The sequence below is a fragment of the Apium graveolens genome, chromosome 6, assembly GCF_009905375.1.
Source record: "Apium graveolens cultivar Ventura chromosome 6, ASM990537v1, whole genome shotgun sequence".
Lineage (NCBI taxonomy): Eukaryota > Viridiplantae > Streptophyta > Magnoliopsida > Apiales > Apiaceae > Apium > Apium graveolens.
Window position 1 is genome coordinate 216,342,450 of NC_133652.1, and position 10,372 is coordinate 216,352,821.

At 39.3% G+C, this 10,372-nt stretch overlaps 1 non-coding gene across 1 annotated transcript; it reads right to left on the reverse strand.

The window, feature by feature from the left end:
* Positions 1-5,968: 5,968 nt before the first annotated feature.
* LOC141669464 (small nucleolar RNA R71) lies at positions 5,969-6,075 on the reverse strand. The gene has a single exon (XR_012553748.1). It is a non-coding gene; the product is annotated as a small nucleolar RNA R71 (small nucleolar RNA).
* Between the last annotated feature and the right edge of the window lie 4,297 nt (positions 6,076-10,372).

Here is a 10,372-nt window from a genome sequence, read left to right on the forward strand (position 1 = left end):
CCTAGAAGAGTAAATGAGGCATAGAAAAGAAAGCCAGTGATCAGTAAATAGAACAAAAGCGTAGAAAGAGAAGGCGAGTAATTGATAAATAGAAGCAAGGCATAAAAAGAGAAGGAAAGTGGTTGATGAGTAAAACTGTTAGATGAGTACAAGTAAAGTGGAAATCATTTGTGATAAGGCAAGTACTCCTAAACCTTTCTTCAAGATATATTACAAATATTTTCGAACTTTCTCAAAACATGTTGTTATTATTCAAAATAACTCTTGTTTTATATTGCAAGCGCTTTAAACTATTTAACCTTGAACCCTGATTCTTATTGAACTTGAGCCATAAGCTTTATTCTTCATAAACCATTTATTATTGAATTCCCAAATACGAGCAAGACACATACGATACTATTCCACAAATACATATCTACCAGATACTGATTTCTGATAATGAATTGTTTGACATACCAACCCTTATTTCTTGTTTAACAAAAGACCAATCCTTGAAACCCTTGAACCTTTGGTCTTCTATTTTCTGATTCTTTCCTTGATTTAGAGCCAATCTTTTTGAATTCCTTGTTATACCTTCATAGTATTGTGAATCACCCTTTGCTTTAAGATAAATGTTGTTTATGATTCAGCTTATTGATTTACATTGGTTATCATTTTGAATTGTTTTAGAATTGGATGGTTTTATAAATATGGACCAGATTCGTGGTCGGACCAGATTCGTGGTCATAATAGGCCAATGTGTGCCTTAGATCCAGTATATAGAGCAAAGCTGGGAGCCTTGCTCGGGGTTAGTGCGTGACCGATCAGCAGCCTAACCTTGGTTTTTAAAATGAAAAGTGAATATCCAATTCTAATCATTGCTTATTCGGAAACTTGATTCTTCTGAATCATTTCAATTGGTTATTGTATAACCTCCCTTATTGCTATTATGACTTGTTGAGCTAGTTAACTCACTCTTGTAAATGTTTTTATGTTTTCAACAGTTGAAAAGGAAATTATTGGTAATGAGGATTCCCAGTCCAGTGTGTGAGCTAGGATTCCAGGTTAAGTTGGATCGAGCTAACATGAGCTTTATATTGTAGATGAGTTATGCAAGATTGTAAGAATGATATTATTATCAATTGTAAGTTGAACTAGTTGGGATTTGGTACGATGTAATAAAAGTTAAGGTTGTGGCTTGTTTTTATACTTTAACCTGTTGCAGTCCGTGGTAAAGAAGGGTCAATGCATATAATATTTTATAAAAAGGTTTATATATTGTGTTTTTGTGTTATAAACCCCAAACTTCTGACCCGGGTTTGGAGGGCGTTACAATTTGGCATCAGAGCCATAGGTTTTAAGTCACTAAAACAAGCCTAGATTGTGGGGAATGGATAGAGGGTTAGGATTAGGATTAGGAAATAGAAAGATAGAACGTCGAGAGGTTGAGTGTGACCAAATAGTAGGTTTTAGTGCGGTCTGTGATGAAATTCGAGATTCTTATCTAGAGACGCGATTTCCAAATAGCGGCTATGGCAGATTCTTTTATCCCAGGATCGTCTGATCATTCGGAGCACTCAGGCGGAGGATTCTCATCTGATTCACGCCCTAATCGTCCACCGGTATTAGCCATGTCACATCCTGTTATGATGGTTGCACCTTTTCACGTTATTATCCCCTCCCCGGATGCGAAACTACCTATTCGAGAATCCCCCACATGCTAATTATGGTTCTACCGGATATTCAGCTGTGAATGCATCATTTAGGTCTACCCTACACCTTATTCTATACCATCAGTTTAAAACCGTCTTATGAAATAATAGCACCTATGAGGATGGATTCGAGAGCTACATCATATGGTGAGTATACGAGATATTTAAGAAGGTGAGAAGAAACCTAGAGAGAGGATTCGTGTGTTCCGAAGAATAACTGCTATCAGGATATATAGAACCACTAGTAAGTATGCCACCCATGACTAACTTGTGGAGTGGGCTAGTGGATTTTAAAGGAGTTTGTGAAGATTGAAGATCGAGATTTTTCTTTAAAATAGATGATGATGTTATGACCAAACATGATGTGTATAGTAGTATGTGATGTGATATTAGTCAACCTTGTTTTGTAAAATAGATCTGATGATTACTGGATAGATTTGTTATACTTAGTAATCGTAAGAGATGATGATGGGAATGTTACCAGTATGGAAGACTAGAAGTGAAGTTACGAAATGGTAACTGGAGTTTGGTTGACCAATGAAGGCAAAATGGATCCAATAAGGGGTAGAAGATATATGGAAATGAATGGGCTCTTATCTGATTGCTTCCATGATTTGATACCTTAAAATTATTAAAAAGGACAACAACCAACTCATATAGTAATGACGACCGGGTGTATGATTTTCAAAATTTTAAACAGTTTTTAAAAGAGATTTTCTTCACAAAATTTTTCTAAAATTCCTTGGGAAAAAACAAGTTTTAAAAAAAAGTGGTTGTCAAACTACTACTTGAGTTTCTTGTTTGTTTTAAGATTCAGATTATCCAGAAGAATACTTGTTCTAGAAGTTGGTATGGTTCGTTTAGAAGGCCAAGTGAACCCGCTATTACGGAGAAGATTTGTTTGTTCCTAACAGAAGAGTACAAATCTTGTTTGATAAATTTAACGACATAACCAATGTATGGAGAAATTGTTCATCCAATTTCTGAGACGATTAGAGTCCGACGCATATGTCGATTCACGAGAAGCCGAGTATGAGCAAAGAAGATTGAGAAAATTTCCAGAGGAAGAATGTCACTAGTAAAGGAGTCGATATGTTGAATGGTTAGTAGCGTAAGCAAAATTTGGAGTTAAGATTGTAAATCTCGTAAATAGGGTCAAATTATAAAATATTAAACATGGAAGCGCGACGTTAAAGATACAAGACTTAATCAATGGGAATTTATTCTTATGATCGATTTAAGAAGGCATTTCAGAGAACTTGCTAAAGTTAATTATGACTCGGAATGGGATCTATTGATCGAAAAAGCGTTGAAGCTGTGAACAGATGAAATATGGATGGAAACCAATGGTATCATTCTTTCCTATAATCCTATATATTCTTCTGAATCTCGAGTAAAGTATGAACTTCTTTCATGATCAGCTCTATAAGGTGACAATAAAATTATTGAATCTCTTTAAAATTCATTCCTCCTTCAAAATATTGCTTTCTGATTGAGACAAGCAGTCTTATGGTGTGACGCTTTGTCGAAATAACAAAGAGTCTGGTGAGACGCCACCTAATCATGGGTTGTATGCCATATAGTATGAAAGACTAGCCATCTTGAGTACAAATATGGTTGTCTCACTCATATCCAAATCATCATTCATTCTTTCCTCTTCAATTATGATTTCTTGATCCATGGATCTTTCCGATTGTTTCTTTGTATTCTTATTCCTTACAGAAGGTTTCCAATCAGAATCATATACACAAATTCTTTCTTGTGTAAGGTCTATCCTTTGAATCTTTTAAAAACGAAGTAAAATGAACCCGTGTAGCAGATGGAGTTACGTAAAAAGTGTGGACAATTGCCAGTCGAAGAATGGTTGACATTTACATACAAAAAAGAATCATTATGCCAATAACGTGGTTATCGCGACGACATCAAATCGGAAGCGGAAATCTGTATACATGATACATTCTAAGTCTGAGATTTTGGCATGAATTGAAGTAATTAGCAAACCGTATGAAATAAAATTAACTAGAGAAACAAGAAAGTAAAACTGCATGTATCAGATGAGGCAAATGATCGATTGGATAATGAAGGTGAATGAAGAAATTCTTAATAATAACCAGATAATCAATTAAAATATTATAAAAAGAATGAAGCATACTGATAAGTGGCATTTTATACCACTTAGAACGTCTTAAAATGGCTTAAATTGGTGTCTTGAAATCAAGTATTTTGTGTATTTGATGCAATTTTCTAGTGTTTATGCATTTCAGGGTATTAGTTGCATTTCGGAGGAGGAATCATCAAGAATAAGCCTTGGCATGTGTTCACCATTGCGAGAGGAAAAGAACGGGCAGATTACGGTGAAGAAACGGAGCAAACTTGGAATTTTTCCAGTAGGGTCCTGCGCGCCCGCGCAGCAATGCTGAGCGGCCGCGCAGCAGCCTTGCGCGCCCGCGCAGAAATGCTGAGCGGCCGCGCAGGGTCGGGGAAAAAGCTGAATTATTTAGACTTCTACTTCTGTTTGGCTTCCAACTTCTATGTAATCTGAGTTTTATGGGACTATTATATAAGTAGATTTGAGACGTTTTCATAGAGAAGATGAAGGAGATTATGTTTTAGATTGTGTTTGGCGCAAGAAGCGAAGGAGATAAGGAAGAAGACCGATTTAGCACACCGCAACGAAGAGGAAGCATATATTCTTGTGATTCTTGTTTCGTTGTAACGTTGGATGCTAGTTTTCTTGCTTTGACTTATTTACTCTTGTGACGTACTCTGTTTTAATATAATTAGTTTAGTTATTATTTTCTTGTGTTGTTTATCATGATTTCATATGAACCCATGATGGCGATAAGTTCTATTATGGGCTAATCGTGATCATGGGGTTGCAACGGATTTATTATGGAATTCTTTAGTTAATTGTTTAATACTTTAGTGTGTGATGATTGCATGATATCTAGTATTGGTTGTGCGTATTCGTCTTATGTGCGTCGCGAACATATAAGATAGGGTGTTAATCTCTTGTGAAGCGACGGTGGATCTTGAGATTTAGAACTTGCCATGCTAGCATAGGTTCATGTACGTTGTGCATGATTAGTGGGTAACTCTAACAGTTTTATTTGCCCTATGTAATCAAAAGGGATAACTTGTGCTTAAATCGCTGTGTTGTCAATTTTTGTAGACATATAGGAACTCAACATGATTGATGACTATTCAACTTCTATCTTAATTGTGGATGCTTGGTAGAATGGTATTAGTACAATGAAAGTTGGCTTTTATCAGTTCCGTGTTATTCGATTAATATCATCACTGTCACATGCTAAAGGTAATAACAATGGCTATAGAAGGAATTAATAATGAAGTTGTGATCTCATGAGTGTTTTATTATTGATAAATTGAAGTGTTAGTTAAGTGGTTAATTAAGTAGTTAATTATAATTAATATTTAATCAACAATTTTAAGTGTTATCTTAACATTGAGAAGTAATCATACATTGGTGAGTAAGTTTAATTAGACAATAACTTAGTCTGAGTCTCTGAGGGAACGAACTAGAAAGTATTCTATATTACTTGCGAACGCGTATACTTGCGTGAATATTAGTGCGTGATTTCGCCCTAACAAGTTTTTGGCGCCGCTGCCGGGGACTCGGCGTATTTGTTTAGTTTATGTACTTACCATCATTGGTCATTAGGACTCAGTGATTAGGACGTAGTAGTTAATTACTCTTTTTGGTTGTGTTTCAGGTACTTTAGCAAGCGTTTATGCAAACTCGTTCTCGTGCTCGCAAGAGGACCTTAGATACAGCTGAGGAGAAAGACGAAGTTCTTGATATTCCGGAGAAGTTAGATTTTGAGGATTCGGATTCAGGAACTGAGCAGAAAGAACCAGTAAACATGGGAGATCGTATTGTTCAAGCTGATCCAGCTCTTATGGATTTTTCTCGGCCTAAAATTGATGACATTCAGTCAAGCATCCTTCATCCGGCTATTCAAGCTAACACCTTTGAAATCAAGCCGGGCACTATTCAGATGGTGCAGAATTCTGTTTCTTTTGGAGGAGCGGCAATTGAAGACCCCAACATGCACATAAGGAATTTTGTCGAGATCTGCAGCACTTTTAAGTATAATGGCGTGACTGATGAGGCTATCAAGTGGAGGCTTTTCCCATTCTCACTGAGGGATAAGGCTAAAGACTGGTTACATTCTGAACCAGCTGGGTCCATCACTACGTGGCAAGATCTTGCGCAAAAGTTTCTGGTGAAGTTTTATCCAATGGCAAAGACTGCTGCTATGAGGAGTGCTCTTACTCAGTTTGCGCAGCAACCTACAGAATCTATGTGCGAGGCTTGGGAACGCTACAAGGAAATGTTGAGAAAATGTCCACATCATGGAATGCCGGATTGGATGGTAATCACTGGTTTTTATAATGGTTTGGGGGCCCAATCTCGGCCCATGCTCGATGCAGCAGCTGGAGGAGCCTTATGGGCTAAAAGCTATACTGAGGCGTATAATCTTATAGAGACAATGGCTGCAAACGAGCATCAAAACCCAACTCAGAGGATGACGTCAGGAAAGGTCGCAGGTATTCTGGAAGTTGATGCAGCCACCGCTATTGCAGCCCAGCTCCAAGCGCTATCAATGAAGTTGATTCTTTGGCTACGTATGGAGTTAATCAAATAGCTATGGTTTGTGAGCTTTGTGCAGGTTCTCATGCTACGGATCAGTGTTCTCTTGTCAACGAATCTGTTCAGTATGTGAATAATTATCAGCGACAACAGCAGCCTGTGCCAGCAACCTATCATCCTAACAACAGAAATCATCCAAATTTTAGCTGGGGAAATAATCAGAATGCTATTCAGCCACCATATCAGCAAGGAGTGACTAAACAGTTTAACCCACCTGGATTCCAGCAACCACAGCAGTATGCTACAAGGCAATCATATCCTCAACAGGGAAGTGCAGCTGCACCTACTAGTGCTGATTTTGAGGAACTTAAGCTGTTGTGCAAGAGTCAGGCGGTTTCTATCAAGACCTTGGAAAATCAAATCGGTCAATTAGCCAATGCAGTGCTCAATCGTCAACCTGGCACTCTTCCCAGTGACACGGAAGTACCAGGCAGGAAGGAAGCTAAAGAGCAAGTCAAGGCTATTACCTTAAGGTCTGGAAAAGTAGCTGATACTGAAAAGGCAAAAGAAGTCGAAGCTGAAGTTAGAGATGGAGAATCTAAGCAAAAGGAGAAAGTGGCGGAACCAAAGAAGACTACTGTTGAACACACTCTGCCTGAGGCTAATACAGGAAAGAAACAGCTCTATCCTCCACCACCTTTTCCTAAGAGATTGCAGCAACAAAAGCTGGATAGACAGTTCGGAAAGTTTCTGGAGGTGTTCAAAAAACTTCACATCAATATACCTTTCGCTGAGGCTCTGGAACAAATGCCTAGTTATGCGAAGTTTATGAAGACTATTCTTTCAAGGAAGGTGAAACTGGATGACCTTGAAACCGTTGCTCTCACGGAAGAATGCAGCGCTGTTTCGCAGCAAAAGTTACCACCAAAACTGAAAGATCCAGGAAGCTTCACCATTCCTTGCACCATTGGCAATCTAACTTTTGACAAGTGCCTTTGTGATTTGGGAGCAAGCATTAATCTGATGCCCTTGTCGATCTTTAAAAAGCTGGATCTGCCTGATCCAAAACCCACATACATGTCGCTACAATTGGCAGACCGTTCCATTACTTACCCAAGGGGCATAGTTGAGGATGTGCTCGTCAAGGTGGATAAGCTCTTCTTTCCTGCAGATTTTGTTATTCTGGATTTTGAGGAAGATAAGAAGATTTCCATAATCTTGGGGAGGCCTTTCTTGGCTACTGGTCGTACCTTGATAGATGTGCAAAAAGGGGAACTTACTATGCGGGTCCAAGATCAGGATGTGACCTTCAATGTATTCAAGGCAATGAAATTCCCTACAGAAGATGAGGAGTGTTTAAAAGTGGATGTGATTGATTCCGCAGTTACTTCGGAACTCGATCACATGCTAATGTCTGATGCATTGGAAAAGGCCTTAGTGGGGGATTTTGACAGCGATGATGAAGATAGCAACGAGCAATTACAATATCTGAACGCTTCTCCCTGGAAGCGAAAGCTCGACATACCATTTGAATCTCTTGGTACTTCTGACCTTAAGAATGCTGAAGGGAAGCTCAAACCATCAATAGAGGAAGCACCTACCTTGGAGCTCAAACCATTACCTGAACACTTGAGGTATGCTTTTTTAGGTGATTCATCTACGTTACCTGTTATTATTTCAGCTGACCTTTCAGGTAGTGAGGAAGACAAGCTCTTAAGGATTTTGAGAGAATTCAAATCGGCTATAGGATGGACCATAGCAGACATCAAGGGGATAAGTCCTTCATATTGTATGCATAAAATTCTGTTAGAGGAAGGTAGTAAGCCAACTGTGGAACAACAGCGAAGACTGAACCCGATCATGAAGGAGGTGGTGAAGAAAGAAATTCTGAAATGGCTAGATGCAGGCATCATTTATCCTATTTCTGACAGCTCGTGGGTGAGCCCCGTGCAATGTGTACCTAAGAAAGGAGGTATCACTGTGGTCGCAAATGAAAAGAATGAGCTCATCCCTACTCGAACAGTTACAGGATGGAGAGTATGCATGGATTATAGAAAATTGAACAAAGCCACAAGGAAGGATCACTTCCCTCTCCCATTCATTGATCAAATGCTTGACAGATTGGCAGGACATGAGTATTTTTGTCTTCTGGATGGTTATTCCGGGTATAATCAGATTTGTATTGCACCAGAGGATCAGGAAAAGACTACCTTCACTTGTCCATTTGGCACATTTGCTTTTCGTAGAGTTTCGTTTGGGTTATGTGGCACCCCGGCCACCTTTCAGAGATGTATGATGGCTATATTCTCTGACATGATTGGAAATAACGTCGAAGTGTTCATGGATGACTTCTCCGTCTTTGGACACTCATATGATGAATGTTTGAATAATCTGCGCGCCGTACTCAAAAGATGCGTGGAAACTAATTTGGTGCTTAATTGGGAGAAATGTCATTTTATGGTGCGTGAAGGCATTATCCTTGGGCATAAGGTCTCTAGCAAAGGTCTTGAGGTGGACAAGGCCAAGGTGGGAGTCATTGAAAATCTTCCCCCACCTAATTCGGTGAAAGGAATCCGTAGTTTTCTCGGTCATGCGGGTTTTTTATCGGCGATTCATCAAGGACTTTTCAAAGATATCTAAGCCGTTGTGCAATTTACTTGAGAAAGATGTGCCTTTCAAATTTGATGATGAATGTTTTGCAGCATTCGAGACTCTCAAGGAGAGTTTGATCATGGCACCAGTTATTACAGCACCAGATTGGACAGAACCGTTTGAGATGATGTGTGATGCGAGTGACTATACGGTAGGTGCAGTTCTGGGACAGCGCAAGAAAAATCTCTTCCATGTGGTCTACTATGCGAGTAAGACTTTAAATGGGGCCCAATTGAACTACACCACTACTGAGAAGGAGCTTTTGGCTATAGTCTTTGGCTTTGAGAAATTTCGATCTTATCTGCTTGGTACGAAAGTAACAGTATTCACTGATCATGCAGCTATTCGCTATCTGGTTTCTAAGAAGGATTCGAAGCCGAGACTCATTCGTTGGGTGCTTTTACTTCAGGAATTTGAGTTAGAGATCAAAGATAGAAAAGGTACCGAGAATCAAGTAGCTGACCATCTCTCTAGGTTGGAGAATCCCGATTCTACTTCACAAGATAGGACGTTAATCAATGAATCTTTTCCGGATGAGCAGTTATTTGCAATTCAGGAGGAAGAACCATGGTTTACAGATATTGTAAACTATCTTGTCAGCAATATAATGCCGCTTAATTTGACATCCGCTCAAAAGAAGAAGTTTCTGCATGAGGTGAAGTGGTATATGTGGGATGAACCATATTTGTTTAGACAGGGAGCTGATCAGATCATCAGGAGATGTATCCCGTTCTGTGAGACGGAGGGGATATTACGAGACTGCCATTCCACGGTTTATGGTGGACACTATGGAGGTGAGAAGATGGCAGCTCGTATTCTGCAAGCAGGTTTTTTCTGGCCTACTTTGTTCAAGGATGTTCATCAGTTTGTTTTAAGGTGTGATCGTTGCCAAAGAGTGGGAAATTTGTCAAGGAAGGATGAGATGCCATTAAATGTGATGCTTGAAGTCGAGGTCTTTGATGTATGGGGAATCGATTTAATGGGGCCTTTTATCTCATCTTGCAATAATCAGTACATCTTGCTGGCAGTCGATTATGTCTCAAAATGGGTCGAAGTTAAAGCTTTACCGACAAATGATGCAAAGGCAGTGCTAAATTTTCTTCATAAGCAAATTTTCACAAGGTTTGGAACGCCTCGGGTAATCATAAGTGATGAAGGATCGCATTTTTGCAACCGTAAGTTCACTTCTATGATGCAGCGTTATAATGTGAATCATCGAGTAGCTACTGCCTATCATCCGCAAACAAATGGTCAAGCGGAAGTGTCTAACAGAGAGATAAAGCGCATTCTAGAGAAGGTTGTTTGTCCGTCAAGGAAGGATTGGTCTTTAAAGCTCGATGAAGCTGTTTGGGCTTACAGAACAGCATACAAAACTCCACTTGGGATGTCACCGTTTCAGTTGGTGTACGGTAAG